Genomic DNA, 17,268 nt, shown 5'->3' on the forward strand with positions numbered 1-17,268 from the left:
ATTTTACTAGCTCTAACATTATTTACATTTGACTGATTTTAGCAAACGTAAACCGTTTGACGCGAATGCAATGCGCACCCATCACGGAATCCTGCAATTATTGCAACATGACAACGTGGCGTAACGGATAGTACTTCAGACTGTGAAACAGAAGACTCGTGGTTCGAACCGCACCACTTTCACTTGCTTATTTTTTGTTATTATTCTGTATTCATGACATTTGTTTTTGTACTTGTAATAAACACCCACTTTAAAGCTCATGAATAATGGTACAATAACAATAGTAAGATACCCCCCGAAAACGTTCAAGTCTCATACATTTCATAAGAATTTACTTATAATCACATATGCCATAATTTAAGAATTATCTATGCTCGTGCAACGGGGCATAGATATTGTATTTGTTGTTTTTAGTCTTCTCCTTCGTCTTCGTCTTCTTCTTCTCCTTAAGACCAGTCCTTTGCCCTCCTCTAGCTCAAGACCTGAAGTAGCCTCGGGGCCCATAATTGGTACTACAGCGCCCTCAGGGTTTATACTTGGTACAATGATGACCCACGAACCTATATGTATTCTGTGGAGGCCTCATTCCCAGAGGTCAAAGTTCAAAGGCTTTAAAAAGCAAAATAGGTACGGCATATTAACACAGTGTAGCGCAATAGATAGTATTTTGTTTGCTACATGTGTTTGCAGTGATAACGGTCTGAATCGTACGTCAAGGAAACTGATCACTTGACAAAAACTCCCTTAAAAGGGAATGTGTAGGCATTTTGATTTTTGATTTTGGACTACCTCAAAATGTTGTCATGATGAGACAAGGGGTGTGGTTGGCTAAGGGGTGGGATATTAGAGAGAGTGTGGTCCAGTCTGGTGGTGTTTTAGAGAGAGTGAGGGTCTGATGGGGTATAAGAGAGAGTGAAGACTCAGTTGGTAGGGTATTAGAGAGAGTGTGTGCCAGTCTGGTGGTGTTTTAGAGCGGATGAGTGTCTGGTGGAGTATAAGAGAGAGAGTGAGGGTCTGGTGGGGTATTAGAGAGAGTGTGGTCCAGTCTGGTGGTGTTTTAGAGAGAGTGTGTGCATAGTGGAGTATAAAAGAGAGAGTGAAGGCTTGGTGGGGTATTAGAGAGAGTATGGCTCAATCTGGTGATGTTTTCGAGCGAGTGAGTGTCTGATGGAGTATAAGAGAGAGTGAAGGCTTGGTGGGGTATTAGAGAGAGTGGGGTCCAGTCTTGTGGTGTTTCAGAGAGAGTGGTGGTCTGGTGGAGTATAAGAGAGAATGAGGGTCTCATGTGGTATAAGAGAGAGTGTGTGGTCCAGTGTGGTGGTGTTTTAGAGAGAGTGATGGTCTGATGGGGGTATAAAAGAGAGTGAAGGCTTGGTAGGGTATTAGAGAGAGTGTGGGCCAGTCCTGTGTTATGAACATTACATGCATATCAAATGAAAGCTTAAATCAAGTGTTTTCACATGGTGCTCACCAAGTTTTCGTTTGTGAATAGGGGAATGGGATTAGGAGTGGTCACGGGCATAGATATTTGTGTTTGGTAAAACACATTACTGTGGCATCTAGTTTAGATTGTTTTTTTAAATGATGTTTTAAAATATGTTGAAGTAAACCCGTAACTATTGTCCATGTTTAATACCATTACATTATATCATCACTATTCCCCTCTCCCCTGGGACATGGCAATGCCTACGCATTATATATAGTAGCTGATAGTAATGCCGGTAACATGGAAGGCCTACACACTATAAATAGCAATGTCGTTAACACATATTTAAAGCCTTAAAGTGATTCCATTGAACAGGTTAAAAGTTATACCCAAAAGTTGCTAAAGAGCGCTTACAATTTGATATGCCGGTTCTGTAATAGTGGATGAGCCCAGGTGGCTGGGAGGTACCATGGGGGAGGTGGTGGTGCTGCACTTTTACCATAGGTAGTTGACATCAACATTTGACATAACTCCCAAACTATCTAAAGAGCTGCACGGCTGTTACACACAAATGCTTAGGGCGGTGTACAACATCCACTGGAAGCAGCACATTAATCAACAGAGAGCTGTATGGAGACCTTCCACGACTCTCAGAGAAGATCAGGGAATGGCGAACACGCTTCGCTGGACACTACTTCAAGTGCGAAGTAAGTGCAAACCTGTCACCATTCTCATAATGTGGACACCCAAACATGGAATAAGAAACCCTGGTAGCTCCTGGTAGACCACCCTTTACATATGAATATATGAATACAAAACCCACCCAAGTCCATACGTTGGCCAAATTGAGTTAAGCATGAGAAATTGTTGCTATACATAGGCCTGTCATATGTTTGAAAGAAAACCTCAAATTCATCAACTGTGTCTATTGAGCATGTGAGAAATAGCATGTATGAAAGAACCACCCAATTCCACGATTTGAGTCTTGTAACACATTGATTGAAATCCAGTATGTATACAAGTCCACTTGCAACACATTCATTGCTGGAGAGTGACTTTTGGAAAAAAAATGGGTTTAATAAAGGAACGTGTGTGGTTTATATTACATGGCAGAATGCTTATCACCATCATACATATCTGTGTGCTTTATTTTGTATTATCTTACTAGTGGTAATCTCATTCCAACGTTGTTGTCTTTGTATATGATAAAAAAAACCACCCAAGTCCAAAATTTAAAATGAACCCTGCAAAGTCCCTGAAATGCTAATCGTCATACTTTATACAGTTTAATCCACTCATTTGCATGTAAAACTTACCATATTGATCAGGTAAATCTACCTTAAGGAATTAAAATGATACACAAGTTTTTCTCTCAAAATCACTTCCCATGGACTTGGGTGGGTTTTGTATTCATGTATTCATATGTAGATGTACTCAAGCAGGACATTGGACTGGAAGCATCTCACCTGGGAATGGCGATGCAGGACAGGAGGATATGTAAAGCTGTCATGGTTCGGGAAAACCACCCGAAATAAGCAACACGTTGACATCATGGGCTACACAAAAATGCCCGATAGCAATTGAACCGGAGTAGCATTTTGCGTGAAAAGGTCATCGAACTTTACACAGCGGGGTCAAATTTCAAAATTGCTCAAATTGTGTTAAAACCATTCCAATGTATTTCTCTAGTCATAATGATTCAGAAAATGTCTAGTTTAACCTATCTAGGGTGTAGGCCTACCGTAGGCCTAAGGGGGATGCCATTTTCTTCGGAGGGGGTCATGAATATGTCGGTGACCGGAGTTAAATTTTTATGACCCCTATCGCGGCTAAATTCTTACGACCCCCCCCCCCCCATCTTGGGTCGAAATTTTTTATGACCGCCCCTTCCGCCTACATTACATTTACATTACATTTACAGGCATTTATGGCGCCATTCACAAAGATACCATGGCGCTTTAAAAAATATACACAAAAAGTAAAATAACAAGAGAACACTTCAAGAAAACAAATGAGTCTTTAGCATAGACTTGAACGCGGATGTGGTCGCAGCAGATTTTATGTCCACGGGTAGTGGATTCCATGCCGTAGCGGCTGCAATGTGGAATCTGTTTTCGCCAGTCATTATGTGCTGCGTCTGGGAATAGCGAGCCGGTTACTGTCAGAAGACGATCGCAAAGTACGAGGAGGAACATAAACGGTAAAGTAGTCTGAGATGTAGTTGGGACTTAGTTGTTGCATGTACTTATAGACGCACAGAAGGATTTTTAAATAGTACTCGTTGGCGAACTGGAAGCCAGTGCAAGGAGATTGGAAGCATCCGTTCTACGACCAACTACAAAAACCAGTGAAGTTAAGAGTCCGTTGCAATAGTCTAGATGAGATGAAATGAGCGCAAGAACTGCAAGGTAGCAAGTGTCCTGGTCAATGAATTGACGAATACGCCAGAGATTTCGTAATTGGAATTTGATGGATCTGCGAACACAGAATCGAGAGAAATGATCCATTGCCGAAACTAGGGCCCGGAGCGCGATCGCGTCAAAACTGAAGAGTGAAAAAAGTGTGCAGAGCGCGTTAAAATTTTGATCGTAAGTGTAAAGAAGGCGCGCGGAGCGAGCAAAAATGTTGCATTATAACTAAACATTGTTCGCACATTTTGATTAGTAAGTTAAAGAATGCACGTGCAGGGCGCGGAAAGTTTGAGTCATCAGCCCTTAATAATTCTATTACCCCCTATTTTGGGTGTTAAAAATATATAACCTCCTAATTTTGGTATAAAAATTATATGACCCCTAGTATATTCATGACCCCCTTTCCGAAGAAAATCACATCCCCCTAATTGAGGAAAAGGTCAAAGGTCACTTTTTTGGCGGGGTGGTCAAAAACATCAAAGAGCTCCAATTTTGATGAAAGCGGTGTCAAAATGTTCGTTTTGACACAACAATTCAAATAAAAATAGGATTGCATGATCTTGGATGTTTCGTTACCTAGGTGATAAAGCAAATATAGATCAAGGACTATAATATTTGATCTTGACCTCTTTTCAGGCATTACGTAACGAAACATCCTACAGTGTGCAATACTATCTTTCTTTAAATTGTTGCATCAAAACAAAACTTTTGATACATTTTTGTCATAATCGGATCAAGGATGTTTTCGACCGCAACAGAGCCAAAAAGTGACCTTTGACCTTTTCCGTAATAACTCAAGAACGTAAACTATACACTTTCTGATTATATGTGACTAGAGGAATACATTGGTATGGATTTTAACACAAGTTGAAGAAGTTTGAAATTAGGCCCTGTGTAAAGTTCGGTAACCTTTTTCAATTGCTATCTTGCATTTTGATGTATCCCGTTATGTCAGCTATCTATGGTACCAGTGCAGCCTTGCCCCCCTAGCTGCTAACAAACCTCCCTATCTGAGGGGGGGGCGGGTTCAAGATCAATATATATATAGTAGCATACTGTTTCCCGGGGTGCGCGCGCCCATGATCAGGAGAATATTAGGCCTAGTATTAACATCACCACGGGTCCATAGTTCTAAGCAGAATCTCTCCCGGCAGTATATTTTATACTATCGACGACATATCGTTATGGAGTTTTTCGCCGAAGGCGTTCTATAAACAAATTGACACCTGATATTAGCCCCTTCTTGCTACGAATACAGATAATGAGCCCAATTGTACACATTCAATTTAACTCCGCCCCCTGCTGCCAATTATTTGGGAATTATAACCTACTACATTTATTCATTAGCAAACTATTCCATTCGCTACAGAGCACAGTTCATTATGCAATTATATTATATGACCTTAATCCAGAGGATGAGGTACAAAAGATGGGTATAAAGTCTCCGGATAGTCACGTGACTATTTAGTTGCACATAGAACATCGACCACGAACGGACCCGGCCTCAGCAGCAATATACCCACATTTGCTACTCCTCAGGCTTTGTCGTTGAAAGATATTTCTTGTTTAAGGGGGTAAACAGGGGTAAAAAGTTCATCTTGCTCCGATCTTCATGCGTAAATACTCTCCTGTTTTTTACGAAGTTTCCAATTATGCGTTAAAAATGCCGCAGCGTGGCTAAATATCGGAAAATCGAAAACATGTAGCTGGAAATAGCACAATATAAAATTTCAGAATCCCTCCCATCTGCACTCATGCTCTTGTTGCTGGCGACATCACTAACCTGTATAATGTAAAGTAAAACACGACGACATGGTAAATTTGATAAGTCAGATGATATGATCAGTGGCGACGAAAGCATTAAGTGGTCGGGGACGAGCATATTTGGCTCCGGTTTTACTGCGGTCTTTTTTGCACGAAGCGCGGGCAAAAAACAATTTCAGACTATTCATTCATTCATTCATTCATCTTTATTTCATTCAGATATAAAATATAACAGCACAACAATTAAACACATACATTGAACGAGGAGGTTCTCGGAAGGCCGGATGGCCTGTATTAAGAACCCCATGTCCTAACAACAACAAAAAAGTTTCAAAATAACAACAACAACAAAATATACCGCAAAACACCCCGCCCCCATTTACCCTAACAAAAATTATAAGAGCCTGTTTTGTGATCAAGAGTATGCAAGAAATTACCGAGATAAATGCAATACTACATTAACTATATTACAGATAATACGATACACAATTAAATTACTTTAAGCCGTGCAAGAAAATGTGATAAAATACTAAATGTAATTAAGAATAATATTATCTTTCACTTTGGTTTGGAAATGCTTGATCGTCTTTATAGTCTTTATATGTTTCTCAAGTGAATTTCACTTAATTGGGCCCGCTGTTTTTAAGGTTTTATGAGCGAAATTCGTTTTAGATTTAGGAACCTGGTAATCTTCATTGTTTCTCGTGTGGTACTTGTGCAGAGTACTCTGCCTTACAAGATACTTTTGAAATGCTTCTGGAAGTTGATTTTTAAAATGTTTATACATAAAAGTACTTAATTCAAGATCATAGGTATCGTAGACATTAAGTACTTTATAGTTCTGAAAGAGAGGAGCTGAATGACTTAGGTAATGACTATTTGATACAATTCGAAGTGCCCTCTTTTGCAGCTTGAAAAGTTTATCTAAGTATGTTTTACAAGTGCTGCCCCATGATATAATACCGTAATCAACATAAGGAAGTATCTGTGTACAATATAATGAATATAGAATATGCTCAGGTACGAAATGTTTAATTTTGTTAATGATTCCTATACCCTTAGACATGTTTTTTGCAATGTTATCGATATGATTTTTCCATGTCAGGTTCTCGTCAATTGTTACTCCAAGAAATTTTGTATTTTTAACTCTTTCCAAATTCGTATTATCCAATACAATGTTAACACTATCATTGCAAATACATGTTTTACGACTTGTACCAAGTAGCATATAATTTGTCTTGCTTGCATTTACAGACAGTTTATTTGCTTTAAACCAATTATTGACCTCTTCTAGTTCCTTGTTAATGAGATCAAATTTAGATATAATATCTGGGTGTGAATATGTAATAGCAGTGTCGTGTGCAAACAAAACAAATTCTAGAACAAAGGTAGTATTTATAATATCATTAACATACAGTATGAATAGTAATGAGCCTAAAATCGACCCCTGAGGTACACCACATGAAATGCTCATATAGCTGGATTTATATATTTTAAAAAGTTCTTGCTAGTTGATGGGCCAGTGCGCGCGAAGCGTGCACAATTGTGCAATTTCACCATATTTGTTGGTTTTTTTCGTGCAAAAAAGGTAATTAGTGCTTCATTTTTTCTCGTCTCTTTTAGACCGAAAATTTAGGGGATCGTGTCCCCGTCCTCCCCCACTACCGCCGCAAATAATGCACGGTTGTTTGTGTTTAATAGCATGTAAAACTACCAGTAGGGAGGCTACATAGATAAAAGTGCTCTATTTAACGATTTCTTAGGACAGATGTTTCAAATGGACAAATTATATATCAAAATGTTCAGAAGAGTCTAGAGAATCTTTTCTGTCATGTTGCCAAATCTGAAACCCCGTGTCATGTCATTTTTTTAAAATTCCCATGTAAAAGTTACATTTTTTGGTCAAAACTGAACAAAAATCACAAACAAGTGGCATTTTTACCCATAAATTAAAGTTATTGAATTAAGCGATGATATGTTTACATATTCTAAATATCCTTGTGACATGTGTTCTGCACACCAAATATGAAGTTTCTACTCTATTTCGTTTTCAAGAAATAGCTAGTTAAAATATGCCATTTTTAGGTAAAAATAATAAAAATCCTTAAATAGCGTGACCGTTGCCATGGAAATGGAATAGAACGATCGGGTTACAGATTTTGCCACATGGCAGAAAAGAATCCCCAGAATCTTCTGAACATTTTGATTTCTGATTCGTCCATTTAAAACATCTGTCCAACGACACGGAAATTTCAGGGGGCTGGCACCTATACTGTACGTCATTTTTAAGAAAAGGTGAACACTGATGGCGCTATTGATCATAAATCGTGTTGTCATCTTTAAAGGGGTAGACACTGGTATAATGCCATTAAAACATTAGAAAAGAGTAACAAATGGCAACGACATTTAAAAAAAAACTTTTTATTATGAAATGTTAGGAATGACTTATATTATTTGGCTAAATTAAATGTAAAATACAAGTAAATAGCGCCCTCAATTTGCAAACAAATATACAATTTATAGAATAAAAATACCACACACAAAAAAAAAACAGAAAAAAAAAGTTGAAAAAGAAAGAAGACCTGTTTTAAAAAGAGCTGAAAATATATGTATGCCCTACAGTTGTTAGTATTGTCCAGGTCTAGAATGAAACATTATAATATAATGTTTTGTTAAAAAATCTAATAAATGATCACATGAAACAACCATGGATGATGATGATGAATAATTTAGATAATAATGGTGATGATGATGAGCTACAATCTTGCAAAGTTTAGATATATGCGCTTACCATCAGGTTCTACTATAATCCATAAATCGGCAGTAACAACAGGAAAAGAGAAAACAGAACATTAACAAAAATGCCTTTAAACGGAATAGGGGGAGCAAATGAAAAATTGTGGCAAAAACAATTTTCCTCCTTGTATTTATAACTTCTTGAAGGAAAATCGGTCTAATTTTACCACACCATTTAATCATGATACCATGGCATTGAATCTTTTAAGATTCTACTTCTATGTGTACTAAATAAAAGTGTACTGATACTTTTTGTGCACCATTAATTACTTACTAATTTAATACATTTATGACAAATCTTCATCAGTTGAGGAGAGGGCCACAAGTGCGTCTTGTTGTGGACGCAAATATAAAGTAAAGTTGGTCACTCCTGTTGGAATTACAGGCCAGACGTATTCGTGAAATTTTTTCGACAGGATCATTGGTGGCCCCTTGGTCAAATGCTGAGGCCATAATACCGTCACTAAATCATTTGTATGTTGATATAGTGTGTTTTAATGGAAAATTCCTATTTGGCGGCCATTTTGGACGCCATGTTTAATCATACTTTGTCTGAATTTCCTTCCCAAACTTTTTCTGACTGTCTTGGTATAATTATATAACATGAAAATATATAGTAAATTTCTAAAAGAATCATGTACACGAAACCCCCCTAGAGCCTAGAGTACTACTATCATGGCAATTTCTGACACGAAGATATAGGGATGATGGCGCTGTGCCTGATTTTATAGAATTACGATCCAGGTCTTTATCTCTGTTCTTTAACATCTGTGGTTCAATGCATAGGTACCTCGTGAACGTTATAGTGCAGGGCGATATATTCATACTTGTATTCATCTATTGCTACATGGCATTTAATCCGATTATTACATCACTTTGCTACGGCGAATAGCCCAATGTAGCTATGAACATTACTGAGAGGATAGTGCATCCTTAAAAATGATAACAACACCTGTTACTGTACAAAGCACCTGTTACTGTACAAAGCACCTGTTACTGTTTACCACCTTTGTTTCAGACAGGGGAATATTTGAAAAGCCCATATACATACAATACATAAATATATAGCACCTTCAAGAAGGGAAAGGGCATCCCAAATGTCTGAAGTAAAATACATTTTAATTTTTTGGTCTCCATTTTTCCGACGGGGCAACCTCCTCACCCCCTACTGTTTGCGCAGAGAATGATAATGATCGTCGGTTAAGAATTGCACTCTTCAAAGGTCACGCCTGCTAAAAGTTCAGCATTACCACGATTACAGTAAAGAAGAAATCTTGGATACTACACTAAAACTGAAAATCGTATATAAATCATATAAATCACCATGCTTACCATTCGTATTTTGGCATCCCATTCTTCTTTCCAAACTGTTCAAACTGTTCAAATCATTTTCGTCGATCAAAGTTTGTAGGTTATCAATATAGAAAACATCTTGGTTCGCCGATATGCATTTCCATTTCCATTGGTGGTCTTGGTAGAGGAATCGAGTACATTTACAAGGTGCTTCGGGATCAGGTTGGGGTACAAGAATGCATAATTTACCACTGCAATGGTGCTGGTGAAGAATGCAGCTTAACCATGCTAAGAAACAAAATTACTACTTAAAATCATTAATATTATAAATATAATTTAAATATAATATAATATTTAAGAAATAAAGGGTAATGCTTTATCCTTTACACCCAAATAATGTGTCCGAGGCAGTAAAAACGTAAATAATGGGTGAGGCGCAGCCGAACCCATTATTTAAACGTTTTTACTGCTGAGGACACATTATTTGCGTGTGAAGGATAATGCTGCACCCTTTATTTCTATTCTATTACCATAAAATAGTGCGATTTAAAGAGAAAAATATCATTTTTGGCACAAATATTTTAAGTTGTTTATTTAAGGTGGAGCGCGTACGCGTAAGTGACAACGCGTATCGCGGAAATATTGCACGCGTAACCAAGCGTGATGCTGTGCGTAGAATGTGTTACGGCGCTCGACCCATTATTGCAGAATAATGGGCTCTCACGTGACGCGTTTCAACAAATCACAGTGCGCGATTTTGAATAATGGGTCGTGGAGGTAATAGAAAATATAATATAATATAATATAATATAATATAATATAATATGATATGATATGATATGATATAATATAATATAATATAATATAATATAATATAATCTTAATATAATCTTAATACTTATCACAGAGTGTCCATCCGTCCGTCCGCGCGCTATCGCGTTCGCGCATTGCTTTCGCGCTGTGCGATATCGCATATGCGCGGTGCGATATCGCCTGCTCGCGGTATGCTATCGCGGAGTATCAACTGGGTGTGCGCAGAGTACCGCATCGCGCATCGGAAAGCATTACAGTGTGATTAACAGGTGCATCTCATCGGACCAATAGGCCTATTTTCAAGCCCAAAACATGATTAACATAAAAACCATCAGTTATGTTAAGGCCTATATAACCCGTTTGCGTTCACATTTCTCCCGATTGAATAAACGGTCTACATCCAGACACTACTAGAATTTCGGGGTATTTTTGGGTCCTCCAATGTGGTAGCAGGACAGGGCTTGGAATAGGCGAACGATGGGTTTTCAGATTATGGGTACCGAGGTAAACGTCACAGCTACAAAACAGAGTTGATTAAGTTTTGTCTTAATCATTGAGAGACGTATACCGTTGTAGATTGGAAGGTCCGGACAATTATTATGGGTAACGGGTGTTGGGTAATTACAGATAGGCCTATCACGAGAACCGCCCAACCCGAACCTGAGAACCGCGAAATCTAGTATAATATCGTCGGGTGCATCACATACTGGTCTATCTTGAATTTTTGACTTTTCTGAGAAAATTGGTATATAAACTCCTCAAAAAAAGTTTGGAAACTTTCAAAAACGGTTGTATATCAGAAAATTTTCATTTGTCCCGGAGGTAATCCTGTCGGACCTATTCATAGTCCTTTATTCTCAAGTAGTTACACATCTACTTGAAAGTAGCCTTTGATGTGATGTGTGTTGCCGACTACGGTTGATTAATTTTCACTACAGAATTGAAACCATATCCAATGTTTCTATAGAGAATCCCTTGAAAGTATAACACGTGTTTGTTAAGTACCTGATGTTGCTCTGAAGGGATGCCACACGTGCATACTATAAGAAAGAAGTGTAGTTTTGTAAAGATTCCAAAAAAATCCGCCCATTTTGGAACATATATTAATTATTTAGGAGAGTGTTTTAGGATTTTGTTAGAAAAGGGATGATTTTTGATCATCCCTTTAATAAATTTTATTGTTTTATGTATTTTCCTGCAAACCTAATAAAGATATTTTGATAATTGAAAATAGGCTGTATCATAAATCGTAGAGGTTGAAAGCGTAACCAAGCGTGCAAAATTATTATTTGCCATGGAACTTCGGTCATATTTTATTTGAAATAAACTGGATGTTAGGATCTGCATGCATGGTATGCATGGTATTGATGGTATACAGACACTGACCTTTCCCTAAAACTAGTAAGCAGCAACTTGTCTATCACACCCGTCATTGGTTCGAACCCTTTTGTTGTATTTTATTGTTAAACCTAAATAGCGTGATTGCTTTTGAATGAGCGGCAACACACATATTTTGTTTGAGGATAGCTGGATCTAACTCCTTTCTTTACATCTTCTCTGGTCCGAGCAATCCCTCATTTCAAATATATAGTTTTGGTTTCTCTTTTGTTCCGAAACCAAAAATCAAGGGATTAAAAAGTAGAGCTGATCTGATCTGCAATCATAAAACTATTATGCTGGGAGGACACAGTATAGGGTATATAACCAGAAGTATACAATAGCCTATTGTGCTAACATAATTATTATCATGATTGATATCGGAAATCTATCCCGCGGACGACAGTTGATGCTCTCTGTCGAAGGTAGGTGGCATATTACACTCACGAGCTCTAGGCCTAGAAATCATATACATGCGCGTATACTGAAGGATGGGGTGGGGTGGGGAATTTGTTTGTTTGTATGAAACATAAACGATGCATGGAGATGATTTGATTATGAATTAGTTTATTATCCCCGGAAGCACAACCCATACCTCTTTAAGAGGGGCTCCCTCCTATATAACCACCTCTTTCCTAAATTACCACTTTCCCCTCCTCCTCCCCTACATTCGATATCTTCATCTCGAGCTCTCCTCCCCTTCTCTTTCACTTCCAATGCTCTCTCTCATATGTTTCTCTCTCCCGGCCCATATCCCCCTTGCCCTCCAACCCCCCCCCACACACACACACACACACCAATCTTCTCCCCTCTATCTTCTACTTTTTGCAGTAAAAATTGCTTCAGCAAAAGTCATTAGGTTATTAGAGGTCATATAATGGCCTTCCATCGATTCTGGTACATGGGATTAAGGACATGAATCGATTTTGTTTATAGCACCTATACAATTACAGTAGTGGCCCTTTTGTAATGTCGAATGCAAATATTTCGATGGTCTATATATTTTCACAGTGAAATCAGCTTAGGCTATTTCGTAGTCTCAAGCCAATGCTTTCAAACTAAATCAATGCTTTCAAATGTAGACTGTTTTGTTTGACTTCTCTGCTCGTGAATATTGCACTGCGAAATTTAAACATTTCTTTTGTATACTTAGATCAGGTAACTCGTCACACCACTTATAAGAAACTGAAACCAAAACCGAAACTACCTGTCACAAATGTTTAGTTTTAAACAAAAGGTAGAAACAAAGAGTTCGATATATTGTGATTCAAGTGGTTAGGCAGGACAATAGGAAACCACGTGACCAAAACCAAAACCAAAACTAAAACTATATATTTGAAATGAGGCAGTGTATAGGGAGCTTGCCATCATTGTAGGCCTAATAGTCCCCGGCACACCGACATCGCCTGGCTAATAATTATTTGGTGCAGCAGAGACATTAAAACGAATACACGGGATCGATACACGTGAATTGCTATGCACGATTTTGATATCAGACGAAAATCTTCGGATACTGGGTTCGAAAATGATGAATATCTCCCGTAAATGAATTTTTCTCAAGAAACCAGATGTGGTCTCATACACTTGAAAATACGTGTTGAACAGATATTATAGTCGTTAGCGTGCGCTTTGAAAATTGGCCGTGCGCTTTGAACTCAAAATTTCACCAAAACTATCAATTTTATATTGCGTTGGTCCTGTATATGGACTACAGCGCGCAGTAGGCTATAGCGGCACTCACGATCACTCAAGTGGAGAGAGTATAACCATTGACCGCAATGTCGTATACAAGCTTGCTCACAGAGCGAAAAATCAATTACCCCGTCTTTTGTCAGTAGCCTTAGTCAGGTCACTTCGCTAAAAATATGCATCTCATAAGGTCCGAATAAAATGACCTTTCGTGGCTGTGGATTCAACCTACCATGGCGATTTCTACTATGAAGATATCGGGGCGATGTCACTGTGCCCGGGGTATAGAAGTTGAATTTCCCCCTTTTATTCAAGATTCAAGATTTTCGCACAGAACACCAAGATAATTTAAGAAAATGGAAGATTAGATTACCATAAAAAAACAGTACCGTAATCTTAATCGGGGTTCTTTTAAAATAGTGTCGGCACCAGGATTTTTTCCGGGAGTATGGGGGAGTGAATTGTAATTTTGGTTGGGGGAAGGGGAAAGAAAAATATTTAGGGGCTCTGCCAAATAATATTTGCCCTCCCCCTTTTTTGACCTGCCAACAAATAATATGTTCCCCTATAATAATTCACCACCCCGAGGATACACATAATTATTGCCCCACCCCTGACCTGTACAAAAAACGCATGATATTGTGATTATAACATTCGTAGGGAAACACTCACACACATTTCAATGGACAATCTCTGCGTATGGATACCACGTTTAAATGTAGTCAACTTTTAACACATCGCTGTAGCTTTATTATAATGATTTGTTACAAACAAAAGGGATCATAATAATAATTAGACTTTCCTTCGTATGTTCATTATTCTTGACTGTCTTTAACATAATGTAAAATGGACAAATTTTGTGCATTTTCAACATACTGCAGTTACTGTCCGTTTTCCTATACACAATACACAGTGCTCTTACCATTGACGCGTGACCTCTACAAATAGCGTATGTTAGAAGTATGGGGATTTGCCTAGTTAACGTCGCTGTGTGAAAAATAACCGGCCAATATTAAAGTACTCTTCTAAAATTCTAGAAAATATAGTTTTGTAACATGTCCTAAATGTTTAACTAATTTAGATGTTTGGAAATATTCGTACTTTGTTGTTTTAGATCTCACACCACCAAATCAGAGTCCCATAGAGATATGTGCTAAATTTGCCTTAAGAAAACGTCATTTTTTCTTCACAGGAGCGACTCAGTTTTAAGCGACAGCTATGATGGTTGAAATCAGCCCTTGCCTGATCCCTCTGGCTGAGAAAAAATATAGGTTGACCGTCATTATTTTTTACGACTGGCCCTCAAAGTCTACGATGTCTGGGAATTTCCTTTTTTCAGGCAAAACCATGCCGGTGTTTCTGTAAAGAAAAGGCTGCTTAAAATCATTAAAAGTTATTCGATCTCTCCCATCTGTGGTACACTTGCAGGAATTAATATTACTAATCATGACCAATCCAAATTTGGCTAAAATTATGCAAATTTCTGCTCATTTTAATGCTTATATTCAGAATCAATGGGTTTTTCTGAGAAGTGAAATTCAAGGGCGCACAACCATATATACTATTTGGTGGTGTGAAATCTTTAGTGTATGTTATAGGTAATAGTACATTGACTAGTTAACGTCGCTGTGTGAAAAATAACCGGCCAATATTAAAAGTACTCTTCTAAAATTCTAGAAAATATAGTTTTGTAACATGTCCTAAATTTTTAGCTAATTTAGATGTTTGGAAATATTCGTACTTTGGTGTTTTAGGAAGGATATGTAAACGACAGATAACACCAAAAAATATGAAGAAATTATTTCCAAACCGTGTTAAATCTGCAAACCACCATGCTTCTCATTTTCAAGAACGCTGGTTAACAATAAGCAGAGTTTTGTCTCATTTCGTAAACAAAAGCCCACACAGAAGTGTTCTCTAGCGTTCTCTTTATAATCGTTCACCCAACTGAAACTATAATACCAGCTCATTGCTCCATTATACATGTAAAGCAGAAACATATGTTGTGTGTATTTAACCAGAGAAGATATGATTTAATCAGTTGAGCTGTTTTCAATGAGTGTTATCTTGGTTTAATAGCTTTTAATGGGGTTTAAGTCCTGCAAAGGTCGTGGTGAATTCTACTGTAGACATGACTGCATCCAGTACGACAGCAACTTAGCTCACTTCCGGTGTTTGTTACCGGCGTGACCTCTGCTGTTACGTAACGCAATGTTGAAAATCAGGTGGCAAATACGGTTTTTTAGAAAACATCAAAAAATGGAATACACGAGTCGTTTCTCCCTTCATTTCCATATTGAGCCCATAGATAAGATATGAAACATGAGTATTAAGGCAAAGAATAACGTGTAAAAGTTGAATTATTGTGGAAAAAATGAATGCTTTTGGTGCGCGAAGTAGCCTAAAAAATGAGAGAAAATGCATGTCACGATCACTAAAATGGTTAAATCTGCAGCTTTGAGGAAACGCCGGTCTAATGCTTTTCTGTTGTGATAAACATTAATTAACCACAGCTTGCATTAAAATTTCAGCGAAAATGAGCGGTGGAACAACCTAGTCGTAGGTTGAAAAGTTGCGTTCTTTGAGTCCTCGTGCCGGAAGCGCACGTTGCAAGTGTCACGATGCTTCACGAAATGGATCACAGCCGGCGCTGTCTATTATACATGTTATATTGATTAATATAGCAATTAAAAACGTCTATTGTTATATATTTTATAATACTCTATTGTGTAACAAAATATTGTAGTCGTCAAAGAAGGTAGTATCATCTCATTTAACTGAAGTACAAGCAGTTTTGAAAAGATTGTTGTTGAGTGAGATCCTTGAACACGTTGAACGAGAAATAAGATAGCAAAAGAATACCCTTTGCCCGAACAAGTTGCGATGGCTTAGTGGACAGAGCGAAGGTGTGTAGTGCCGAAGGTTGAGAGTTCGATTCCCATGTTATCTTATCGATGATGTGGAATTTTTCAGTTCGTTTTTCGTTTCTTTTTTCCTCTCCCTTTTGTCTTTAATAATATAGGCCTAATGAATGTCGGCTTGAAGGCCCACTTTTTTCATGATTTATTTCTTGTTCATGTTTAAGCCTAATCCTACATTCGAGTTCATATCTTTTTAAAAAATGCATTTAAGTTCAGTAGCTTTCAATATGATATAATCAAATAAAGCATGTCAAACTTAAGTAATTTTTAAAAGTTCAAGAATATAATAGGCCTAGGCCTATCAAATAAAGGAATTAAACGTCAACACAGATTTTCACGATTTTTTAATTGGACTGGACCCTCCCATATCGGCAACATATTTTATGAGCTTTTATGCATAGGCCTACATATCAAATCATGAGATGCACGAATTTCAAGCCTAATATTTTGGCATATTTGTAATTTTTACACAATGTTCAACTTACACCTCGGATTACACTTAATATAATTGGAATCAGCCAAGTTCGTTGTCTAGACCAATCCCCCATAGAACACCACAGTTAAGCGGTCAAGATATTAAGTGTTTTCTTTCCTTTTTATCTCGCTACTTCTGCTTCAAATGTAACGTGAAAACCTTCCTGACAGTTATTTACTAATATTATAAATATTGTTATAATTTTTGAAATGACAAAACTTCAAATTTGCCCGAAATCGTATATTATGGCTTTAATAAAAATATGAAAACCAGGATTTAAAAATATGAGTTAAAATCAAATCA

At 37.6% G+C, this 17,268-nt stretch overlaps 1 long non-coding RNA gene across 1 annotated transcript in view; it reads right to left on the reverse strand.

Annotated features, from left to right (window-relative positions):
• Positions 1-5,574: 5,574 nt before the first annotated feature.
• LOC140168899 (uncharacterized) overlaps positions 5,575-17,268 on the reverse strand; it is a 36,745-nt gene continuing 25,051 nt past the window's right edge. Inside the window, exons 2-3 of the long non-coding RNA XR_011861271.1 lie at positions 9,730-9,978; positions 5,575-5,620 (exon numbers count right to left, since the gene is read on the reverse strand). This is a non-coding gene — a long non-coding RNA (uncharacterized lncRNA). The remainder of the gene's footprint in view (positions 5,621-9,729; positions 9,979-17,268) is intronic.

This window comes from Amphiura filiformis, chromosome 14 (genome assembly GCF_039555335.1).
Source record: "Amphiura filiformis chromosome 14, Afil_fr2py, whole genome shotgun sequence".
Lineage (NCBI taxonomy): Eukaryota > Metazoa > Echinodermata > Ophiuroidea > Amphilepidida > Amphiuridae > Amphiura > Amphiura filiformis.